The 11038-nt window shown below is 40.8% G+C and overlaps 1 non-coding gene across 1 annotated transcript; it reads right to left on the bottom strand.

Moving 5' to 3' along the window:
- Positions 1-366: 366 nt before the first annotated feature.
- LOC141609747 (small nucleolar RNA R71) lies at positions 367-473 on the bottom strand. Its single transcript, XR_012527661.1, has one exon. It is a non-coding gene; the product is annotated as a small nucleolar RNA R71 (small nucleolar RNA).
- Positions 474-11038: the final 10565 nt, after the last annotated feature.

Genomic DNA, 11038 nt, shown 5'->3' with positions numbered 1-11038 from the left:
AGTATAGCCAGTCACTCTGAGCCGACAGCTGAGAATCTCTATAAGGGATTCGCATTACCAGGGACGGACAGGAAATTCGAGCCAAAACCGTCTTACATCAACTTGGTTGAGAGAAACCAATTCGGGGGAGCTGCAAATGAAGATGCAGCTAAACATATGGAGACATTCATTGACTACTACTGTTCCATACCCCCACCAACCGGTGTAACCCAGGACCAGGTGAAGGAGACGATGTTCATATTCTCTCTTCGTGATGCTGCAAGGGAGTGGTACCGAGACCTGGATCGAGCTGCTAATGGGATCACGGACTGGAATTCGCTGGCCTTAGCATTCTATAAGAAATATTTCTCTGCCTCGAAGACCAATGCCATTAGAGCTCAGATCACGAGCTTTAAACAGGGTCCTGATGAGAATTTTCATGAGGCATGGGTCCGTTTCAAGAAGTTGGTGCGAACTATTCCGCACCATGGGTTTGAGAAATGGAGCCTATGCTATCAATTTTATAATGGGCTTTATGACGATCAGAGGGCTATCCTGGATGCGGCAGCCAATGGCAGATTCCAGGAGAATGTTGGAGAAACTAAGGGGTGGAAAATTATTGATGATTTGGCCACCCATAAAACTGAGTATGGAAATTCCAGGGGAAATCAAAGGAGAAGTGCTGAATCCCCTTCTGTAGTTGCATTAGAGGCTCTTACGGCGAGATTTGATAAGTACGAGTTAGGAGCACCTTCAAAAGGAGGGATCTATCATGTGAATGCTGTTTCAGACGGTCCTTTCGTCTGCAAGAGATGTGGAGGAGAAGGACATGTTTCAGACAACTGTAGCATTCCCTATGAGTCTTGTGCTGCCTTTCAACATTATAGGCAGACAAACACTTATTTTGAGCCGAATGTCCATCCGAACTTGAGGTGGAGTAGCCAAAATGTCCTAAATCCGACTCCACCTCCACAGCAGCAGCAACAGCAGAATTATGTGCCCCCTCATAAGCAGCAGCAGCAGCCATATCAAAAGCCTCCGTATGTTCCTCAGCAGCAGCAACAGTCCCATGGCTCCGAATTTGCCGAATTGAAAAATTTGTTGCTGAAAAAGTCTCAAGCTAGAGAGGCCGGAATGAAAATGTTGGAGAGTCAAATCGCTCAATTGGTTAGCAAGAGTGAAACTCGAGCTCCGGGGCATTTACCGTCGCAGACGGATCAAAAGGAGACCCTTAATGCTATTACTTTGAGGAGTGGGTCCACCCTTGGAGGCCCGCTATGGTCGAGGATGTCACTGAAAAAGATGAGGCGGAACCAAGTAAGAAGAACTCTGTAACGAATAATAGCAAGAAAAAGACGATCAGTAGGTATGTCAGTCGATCAACTGACATACCCAGTCGATCGACCAGTCTGCGAGGTGACACGGCCTCATCGTTCTGTAGAAGTCGATCGATTGATCGACATGCATGGTCGATCGACTGACTACGCTGCTGATGGTGAGTCTTTTCGTCCTCCAATGCCAAATAACTTGAGGGACCACTTGTTTCGGGGTACGACTACTCCAAAAATATTGAGGCAAGACCCAAACGCTGATGGGTCAATCCCGGTTCCAAAGTATGACCCGATGACGATTAATGGTTCATTTTTGAGACGGTCTGAAGAAGGGTCAAGCTACAACAAGGAGAAGGTAGTGGATTTTCAGCCTAAATCCACTGATGCCGGCATGAGAGACTTAGAGGAGAGGGCTAAGTTACTTCTTACAGCCCCCTATTCGGAGAGATTGGTGCCGACGAAGGAACAGGTATCGTTTAACAAATTTGAAAATGTCATTCGTAGCTTAAACATACAAGTTCTTTTCCTTGAATTAGTTAATCAAGTGCGTGCTTACATAAAATTTATGAAGCAACTTTTGTCTAAAAAGAAGTCACTTGAAACTGTGCATTCTGTCGCACTAACTGAGGAGTCATGTTCTTATCTGACCCATACTGTACCTCACAAGCTAAAAGATCCAGGTAGTTTTTCAGTCCCATGTAGTATTGGCACCTTTTCTATTGAGAAGGCATTGTGTGACCTAGGAGCCAGTATTAGTGTCATGCCTTCGAGTCTTGCTAGGAAGTTTAAATTGACTAGGTTTGCAGTTACCAACATGACAGTAGAGATGGCTGATCGTTCTGCGGTCCAACCTATAGGAGTCTTAGAGGACATTCCTGTGCAAATAGGAAAGTTCTTTTTCCCTGTTGACTTCGTTGTACTAGATATGCCCGAGGATGCCCACATTCCTATCATATTGGGTAGACCATTTCTGCACACTGCTGGTGCAGTTATAGATGTTGGTTCGGGGACTCTAACCTTCAAAGTAGGGAAGCATTCCATTGTCTTTGCCCAGACAGCTAAGAAGAAAGATCCTATGTGGCCAGTCACTTGTAATACGGTTTCTGAAAAGAAATCCTATTTTGTGCTTTCTGACATGCCTGCCCCTATGCCTATTCCTGTTGTAACACCTCCGCCCCAGATTGGGACCAAATTGGAGGAAGATTCTTCTGTTTTGGATATTGCAGGAGTTGGTTTGGGGAAGGAAGAGCCGCATGTTGCTCCAGCTGTGAAGGAGCCAATCGTTCAAAGAGGCGGTTTAGGATGTCTTAGCTATGGCACAGATGAGGAGCCAGATGAGGAGCCAGTCAAAGTGACGAAGTCCAATTTGGATTTTGATGAGCCGGACGAGGTCATTGATTGGGAAGATGTTAGAAATGTTGATCCGTTGAGTTCTGCGGATGTTGGAGTTGAGAAGAGTGCAGCTGAGAAGATGAGCACTGTAGAGGCTACTTCTTGTAGCCAGAAGCTGAGCAAATGGGCCATTCCATGTCCATTCTTGATCAACTATTAGTTGATTAAGACTTTTTCAAAAACCATTCATTTTATTGCTTTTAGACTTTTTATTGCTTTTGTGTGCGCGAGACTTCGCATTTTAATAAGTTTGCTTAGGATTTTATATGCTTTAGACTGTTACTTTGGATTTTGCGCAATTTTAGGCGCGTTATTATGTGTACTTACAGGTTTATGAACCATATTAGCTCGAGTTATTGAGCTAATTCGAAAAAATCAGAAAGTTACAGCAGGTATTTCAGTCGATCGACTGGCCAGTATGGTCGATCGACTGAGCTGCGAATTCCAGGAGCCTCTGTTCCTGTTCACTCTGGTCGATCGACAGGGTGATGTGGTCAATCGACCATGTTCGTTGTTGTACCTGTTCACGACCATTCCCCTGCTGTGTTTGGTCGATTTGCGGAATCTAGGGAGTCTTTTCTTCACTTTATTCTCTGACTCGTTTCTGTTTTCTTCCGTTTCTCTATTTTACACTTAATTTTGCGTTTAATAAATTGTCTTCTCGGATTTACGCGCGGTACTTTTGCTTCTTTTCAGGTACTTATTGGTAGTACTTCTGGCTACTGAAACCTCCTAGCTCACGCTGGTTTGGGGAGGTTTCCTTTTGCTGTGCTTAAAGTCTTGTGAGTTTCCGAGTCCTTACTTCATGTCCTTTTAATCAATTTTCGCAAATTCCCGTTTCCCTTTTATTTCATTATATGATTTTGCACAATGGGGACATTGTGCGATTTGGTTTGGGGAAGGGTTTTGCGTTGCATTTCATTTGCTCGCATTCACGTTTACATTTTTGTCTTGCATTGTTGTTTATTTTCCCTTATATATACAAAATTCAAAAAAATTGAAAAATTTCAAAAATTCAAAATTGCACGTTTATTTTAGCATATAGGTCGAGTCGGAACGGTAGAATTTCAATGATGACATTGCATTTGCAGCTGTTTTATGCCTAAGCCGTGCTTAATTGACATGTTATTAGTAGAATCATATGCATAGTCTATGAGTTTTCGTTAATTATTTGCTGGACTTGAGACTTGACTTAGATTTTTGGCAAACTACATTATATTCTGAGGTTTAGAGCCTATAACTGGTGACATTCATGACCAGTTTATCTAGGATTGTGAGTAGTACTCCTTATGAGACATGTTACATCAATATGCATAAATATGAACTTAATCTGCTTAATACCTGTATGCATTCGGTTCGTGGTTAGTTGACACATGTGGAAGAGGTATCCTTTATTCATTTTACCCATAAGCTCCACACTGCCAAAAATAGCCTTTTTGTCCCGTTAACTACATCCTACACTTAGCCTGCCCTTGTCAAGCTAGTAGTTTATGTTCTTGGGATTGTTACTTTATTTTTGGTAGTTAATGCTCATTTTGAGATGTTGTTGGGAAAATGAAAAAAAGAAGGAAAGAAAGAAGAAAAAAATAGAATTGAAAAGAAAAAAAAAAGAGAAGAAAAATGATTCGAGAAAAAACGCGTGCTGTACTGTAGAGGGCGGTCGGTCGACTGGACATCTGGGTCGATCGACTGAAGCCCGAGAAGAGAAAGAAATCAAATCGCATAATTCAAAGTCTTTATTAAATGGCGATTTTTGCTCCCATGTTGCATTCATATCTTATTGGGAGTTGATTAATTATTGGAGGTTGTGAGATTAGTGCCAATCATTAGCACCGTTTTGATTGGAATTTTGAGTAAGAAGTTGGATGTTGTTATTAATTTGGTTCCCTTAGTTACTAGCTTGGCTTTTAACTCTGTTTTTATCCAAATTTATTCTAGCCTCTTCTTACCCATACCTCACATATCCATATTTACCTCGGCGTGTGTCATGGTCATCTGTTTGGTTGGAATGCATATGTACGGTTGTAGAGATTATTTTCATATTAGATTGCAGGGATGTTCTTATAGGTCGTAGTTAGGTGAGTGTCATTACAATATTACTTCTTTCTATCTTATACATTATTCACCTGTATTTATTGAGTGATATGAGCGACCCGTGAGAGTCCGATTTGATAAGTCTCTATAGTTGACGGTTCAGCAGTTTTTAACGACTTCATAACTCGTTTGCATGATTCTTATTGCTGATTGATTGTTAGTTGTGGCATTAAATTGGTTTAGGCTATTCGGTTTGCATTTCGCTCTGAGAATGAACTCGTTCCACTAGGTTTTAGGATCAAGTCTTGTTCTTGCTTGGGGACAAGCAAGGGTTTGGTTTGGGGAAGTTTGATGCGTGTCTTTTATATGATGTTTTACACCCCATTTTACACGCATTTCAGAGCTCATTTATGTAGTTTATGCTACTATTCTCCCTATTTTCGTCTACTTTCGTGTTTTTGTACATTATTGCAGAAATATCAAGAATGCAGCGGAAATCAAGCTAAATCCGTCCCCGAGTACCTTGCATTGCATTTGACATGAAGTATTTACACAAGAAACGAACTCGGTGCGCATTTCAAGGCCTGAAAGACAACATTATGAAGAATTAGAAGCGGACTATCAGCTATAGTGGTCGATCGACTGCCTCCTATGGTCAATCGACCAGAGCGCGACTTACAGAAGCTACTGTTCAGTGCAGACCAGTCGATCGACTGCCTTGCATGGTCGATCGACCATCATACGAGCTGACGCGCAAATTAAAGAAATAGAACGAGAATTCCGAAGCCCATTGTATATTAGGTTTAGGAACAAGTGTTACGTTATATTCCTATATAACGTAACCTGTTATCATCAAGTTTTCATTCAGTTTGGAGATTATCATCAAATTTATTAGGGTTCTATATTGAGTTTAGCATTAGGGCATATTGGTTCGAATACAATTTATCTTCGTTCTTGCTTTTCGGATTCTTCCTTTCTCTGCAAATCCTTTTACGGTATTCTCAGTACCAATATTCAGTTTTATCGCTTTATTTCGTTCGTAGTATAGAAATTGCTAGAATAGTTTTCCCAAAGCCAATTATTGTTTTATGTTACTCGTTTATTTAGTTATTTTAATCATGAATTCGTCTGTTTTATTAGTCAATTTTGTCGTTGTTATTATTTCGAGTATGAGTAGCTAAACCCCCTTGTGCTAGGATGTAGGGAATCTGTAGAAGTAGGCGGCGTACAATAGTAGACCTGAAATCACGCCACGGTCGATCGACTGGGTTCCCTGGTCGATCGACTGGCCACGTGAATTTTGTTTCGTTTTAATTAATTTAATTGCTATGTTTGACGAATCGAGTGCACGCGACTAGTTGAATGTCTAGGAATTGACCGACCCAATAAGATCGAAAGATAGGGAAGGGAGATAGCCTACCTAATTAAGACGACTAGATTAATGAGATCGAAAGATGAGTTAATTTAGCCTTTTAAATCACTTTTCAGGACGAAAGTTAGCATTAGTGATATTAGGGACCTATAACGAGATCGAAAGATGCAACCTGTTAAGAATGGACCGAGAGGACTTCTTATTTTCCCGTCTCACGTGTTTGTTTTAGACCTACCTAGTATTCTGCCGCCGAAGCTATAGTGAACCGACCATCTTAGCACCCTTTTATTATTTGATTTCATACATTTCTTTAGTTTACTTTTAATTTCATTGCGTTTAGTTATAGAACAACTCAAATCAAATCCCCCTCACATTTGTTACTTTTAGACTAAAATCAGACAACTATTAATTGCATCGCCTCCTTGTGGTTCGACCCTGACTGCCACTAGCTATAGTAGTAGTTTGGACTATAAATATTATTTTTGGTGCATACAACGACAGGCATCAAATTTTGGCGCCGTTGCCGGGGAGGCAATTGTTTAAAATTTTTAGTTGTTTCTATTTTAGTCTTTCTCTTAGTTTAAGGGACATCTGTTCCTTAAACTATTCTCATATTCTACTTGTAGTTTCTTCTTATGCGCAGGTCACAGGGTGGTGAATTACTACCGTTCAATCCTGAGATTGAGAAGACTTTGCGTGAGTTGAGACGATCATCTAGAGTATTGCCGACAGAGGAAGAGCTGAGTACTCTCTCTAGTTACTACGAGAACGAGCTTTTTGAGCAGCAAATAGTACCATTGACGGGGAATCGGTTCCAAGGACGATGGAAAGATCCGGGTAAAGAGTTCTTGTTTGACCCCTTTGATAGACATATAATCCTTGAAGGCCCGGATGTGATTGAGGGGGTCCTGCACTCCTTTGAATTTAGGCACATCAGTCAAGGTGAAGTTAGCAGGTAGTTGATCCCCGACGGGCTCGAACCTTCGGTTGTTTTTTAGCTGAATGTTGTTCTCACGGGCCAAGAGTTGCTCTTCTAAGATTTTAAGCCTTTTCTCAGCTTCGGTTAATGGCGGAGTGTTATGCTCTCTGGTTTCCTTGTTTTCCAAAGTGTCGATACGGGTCTCGACACGATCCAAAGTGACCTTAAGGGCTGTGAGCAGGCTAGCTAGCTGAGCAGTTTTGAGATCTCTGTTGTTGTCATCGTTGTTGTTGTTGGACGAAGCTGAAGATGGGGCCATGGTTCTGAGGCAGAACACGGCTCACGTTACATCCCAATCTGACACGGTTTAACGATTAAACACAGATTTCGAAAAGGACGAAAAGACACTTTGGACTCAATGAGACGAGGGCAAACGTGTGCGGTGTCTCGGTGCTAACTCGATTAATGGTGCGACGGTGTTGACTAGACTTTGACTCGCGTTCAACGTGATGGCGTGACGCCGTTGAACGAGTCTCGAGGTAAGACAACTCATAAGTAAAGACCCATAAGTACCTTTGTTTTGACTCGGTAGACACGAGGGGGAATTGGAGTGGTGGACTGAAATTTTAGAAAATAGAAATTCTCAAAAAGATACATTTGTTGATTTATGGATGACTTTTGAAGGGTAGGGATCTTCAAAGAGTCGGCTAGTTGAAAAGGGTCGTCTTAGGTTTGTTTTCAAAAGACGGTTTGAGTTAAAGTTGCGGCGGCTTTGGAAACGATGCGTTGTTTCCGAACACGGTTTTTTTTTTTAATTCAAAATCGTGTGTTTTGAAAATCGAGATTTGAAAAGGGTTTAAATTGTTGTGGTCTTGAGAACGGTGTGTTATCCTCGGGATTTGGAAAGTCCTCGAAAATGGTGTGTTATTTTCGGGTTTTAAAAGGGCCATTATGTCGGTGCAAAAGTCTATTATGTTAGCGTAAAACGGTTTAAAATCCGTGTTTCAAAATCGCCATTACGACGGCCTAAAAAGGTGCTTTTGTTGAAACGGTTGTAAAAACCGGGTTTGAAAAAATTGCCATTACGACGGCATGAAAAAGGTTTGCAACGGTCGGCGAAAGACCGGGGTTGGAAATGGCCATTTTGACGGCGTGAAATATGTTGCTGCAACGGTCGGCGAAAGACTGAGGTTTGAAATGGCCATTATGACGGTGCAAAAAGGTGTTTTGAAAGTTTGGAAATGAGACAGAAAGACCTATAATCACATAGCACATAAGCACTCGCGGTTCATTATATTATGCAAAATGCAGACACGGGTTTTGGCTTAACAAGTGTGGTTACACACCGAGCCATAAATGCCCAATTTTCGAGAGGGATGCCAATCCAAACAAACTGTGTAAGGTTGGTACCCTAGCCTCGTGCACGTGGGAAGTGAATGCTCTTTAGCGAAACAAAATAGAGTAACGCCAATGGTATGCTTGCCGCAATAAGGATTTGAAACGCGGGGATGAGGAAACTCACGCCGACGGGACAAGCCAATTGGTCGATAAAGGTTAAATTATGGGCTCGGAGAAAGAACCCGACTTATGACTGTAATATCAATTAATGCACTTCATCCAAGACCTCGTTCGAGTTTCACCATCTAGGGATCGTAAAGACACAAGTGTCCTAGTTATCCCTAGAGGAGCCGCCAATCTGTTAACATGGGCCACCTACACGCCAAGCCAATCTGTGAACGCAGCAGTCGGAAAGCCACGCTCGGTGGCGTAGAAATGCTATCGACCGGATCACTTTAGATCAGCCGGTTTCGTCTCGGTGAAGGTCTCGAAACAATGCGGAGATGTTCGAAGTCGCCACCAAGCAATTATGGGATGCTTGGAAACCGTTTGAACCCACTTTTTACCTCGGTCAAAACAATAAAAAAACGGTGCTTGACATAGGTATTAAAGATAAGGAATCGTCCCTCTTTAGTAACCTATCGCTAGAATGACTCTCCATCGCCCTGGATAAGGTCGTCCACTATCCAACGTTGATTTGCATGCAATACGGAAATTAAACATCCATTTACCAAGTTAGGTTTGTGATGCTTAACATGATCCATTTGTCTTAAAAGTGTTTTGCAAAGCGTAAAATGAAAACTCGTCAATCTGATCCGTCCTGTATTCGGGTTAACCGAAGTCGGGATCGTCCTGGACGAGTGTGGAAATAGGACAGGAACAAAGCCAGGCAGCCATTGAGGCGCGAGCCTGTTGGCGATGCAAGGAGGTCTGTCCAGACTTGAAATGTAGAAAACATGAGCTGCCTTGGGGCGCGAGCCATCAGGCGACTTATGGAGCCTCTCCTGGTTGTTAAAAAAGAGTTTGTGAAATTGTTTGCAAAAGGTGTTAAAACCCGCTTTTGTTGGAAAGATCGTTAAGACCGTTTTTGTGCTAATATTCGATGTCGGGTTCGGTTTTGCAAGACATGGATAGTTTTGTAAAAAGGATGTAAGAAAATGTTTGATATGAACTAATTATATTAAGTTCATTGCTTTGTAATTAAAGTGTAAAAAAATGTTTGATATGAACTAATTATATTAAGTTCATTTCTTTTTAATTAACCAAAATTTATAATCGTATTCGGGTTAAACCGACATGGTATGTAGAACCAAGGATGATTATTTAGGTATGACTAATATGGTTTTTTGCAAATGTAAACAAATCAAAAGAGGGCTTTAAAATACCCTTTAAAAATGTAATTAACCAACTATTATCACCGAGTCACAGATTAAACCATCATGGCATGAAGAGCCGAGGGTGAATATAATTCATGGTTAAAAATGCTTGTTATAAAAATAGCTTGAAACATTTGAAATGGTAAAAACCGATTGCAAATAAGATTAGAAATGAAGTAAAGACGAACTCAAACGCGTTTGAGTTCTGACCTGGGGTGGCATAAGAGGCGAGAGGTACCTAGTTGTGACTAGGAGCTTCTGCCTCAGGTCAAAACTCGGCTTTGGCTCGATCAATCCGTATTTTGGATCATGTTATACATGTTTTATCATGTTAAAGTCATAAAAATAGATAAAAAGAACATAAAAGAAGAGGATTAATTACACCCTCAAACTTACATGCTAGGATGCTTGACGAGAAATCGATAAAGTGTAAAACTTGTGAGTCAGAAAACTCATTTAAAAACGTTTTTGTAAAATATGGAGTATTGCTTTGCTTTAGTGATGGTGTAGTTGGTCGAAGTGGTAAGTCAAGTGATTTAATGCATGATGATGGTACCAAATAATGTGTAAGGCTCATATTTTCAATCGGTAGGTCAACATTACGTGTCGTTTGTTGACTCGGGAAGTCGAGGTCTAGAATTTTAAGGGAGAAAAGAAGGGGCGGACTCTTGCATACCTTCAAATGGTGGAATTTGAGGGGTATTTATAGAGGATTTGTGTGGTGTTGTGCGTTTTAGGCGATGTGGCCCTATTGAAGGAAAAGTAGATCTATATACTCAACATATTCATATATGTTTTATGTTAATTTGTCATAAAATTAAATGGTAATCTTATGCATGCAAACAATAAAATAGTTAAAGAAGAAATCTCTATCTTACATTGATATTTCGATTTATTTGGGCACAAGAGAGATCTCCTTCTTTCTTGTTCTTGTGCTTTCCTCAATGGATGAACTAGGATCCAAGTATAGGATCCCTCCCAAAGTAAAATACCCAAGGCAAACTCTTGATTAAATTAATATTATGAATACTAGAATAATATTAATTTAGCATAAAATTGACCCAAAAATAATATGGAACTCTCTATTATCTCGGTTAGAGAGAAGGAAGAGAAGGAAGAGTTTTTATCTCTCTAAAAACTTAAATTTTAGATGAATGAATAATATCTTATGCACTAATTTTAATTTGTAGTGTATAATGGGTAAATAAGAAGAAAAACCAAAGTGGTTTTTCTTCTCAAAAACCGGGTGGAAGAGGGGAGAAGAGGGAGCCAATGCATGCACTAGTTGTTCTTCACA

The sequence above is a fragment of the Silene latifolia genome, chromosome 10, assembly GCF_048544455.1.
Source record: "Silene latifolia isolate original U9 population chromosome 10, ASM4854445v1, whole genome shotgun sequence".
In the NCBI taxonomy this organism is placed as follows: Eukaryota; Viridiplantae; Streptophyta; class Magnoliopsida; order Caryophyllales; family Caryophyllaceae; genus Silene; species Silene latifolia.
This window is presented reverse-complemented; position numbering and strand designations above follow the sequence as displayed.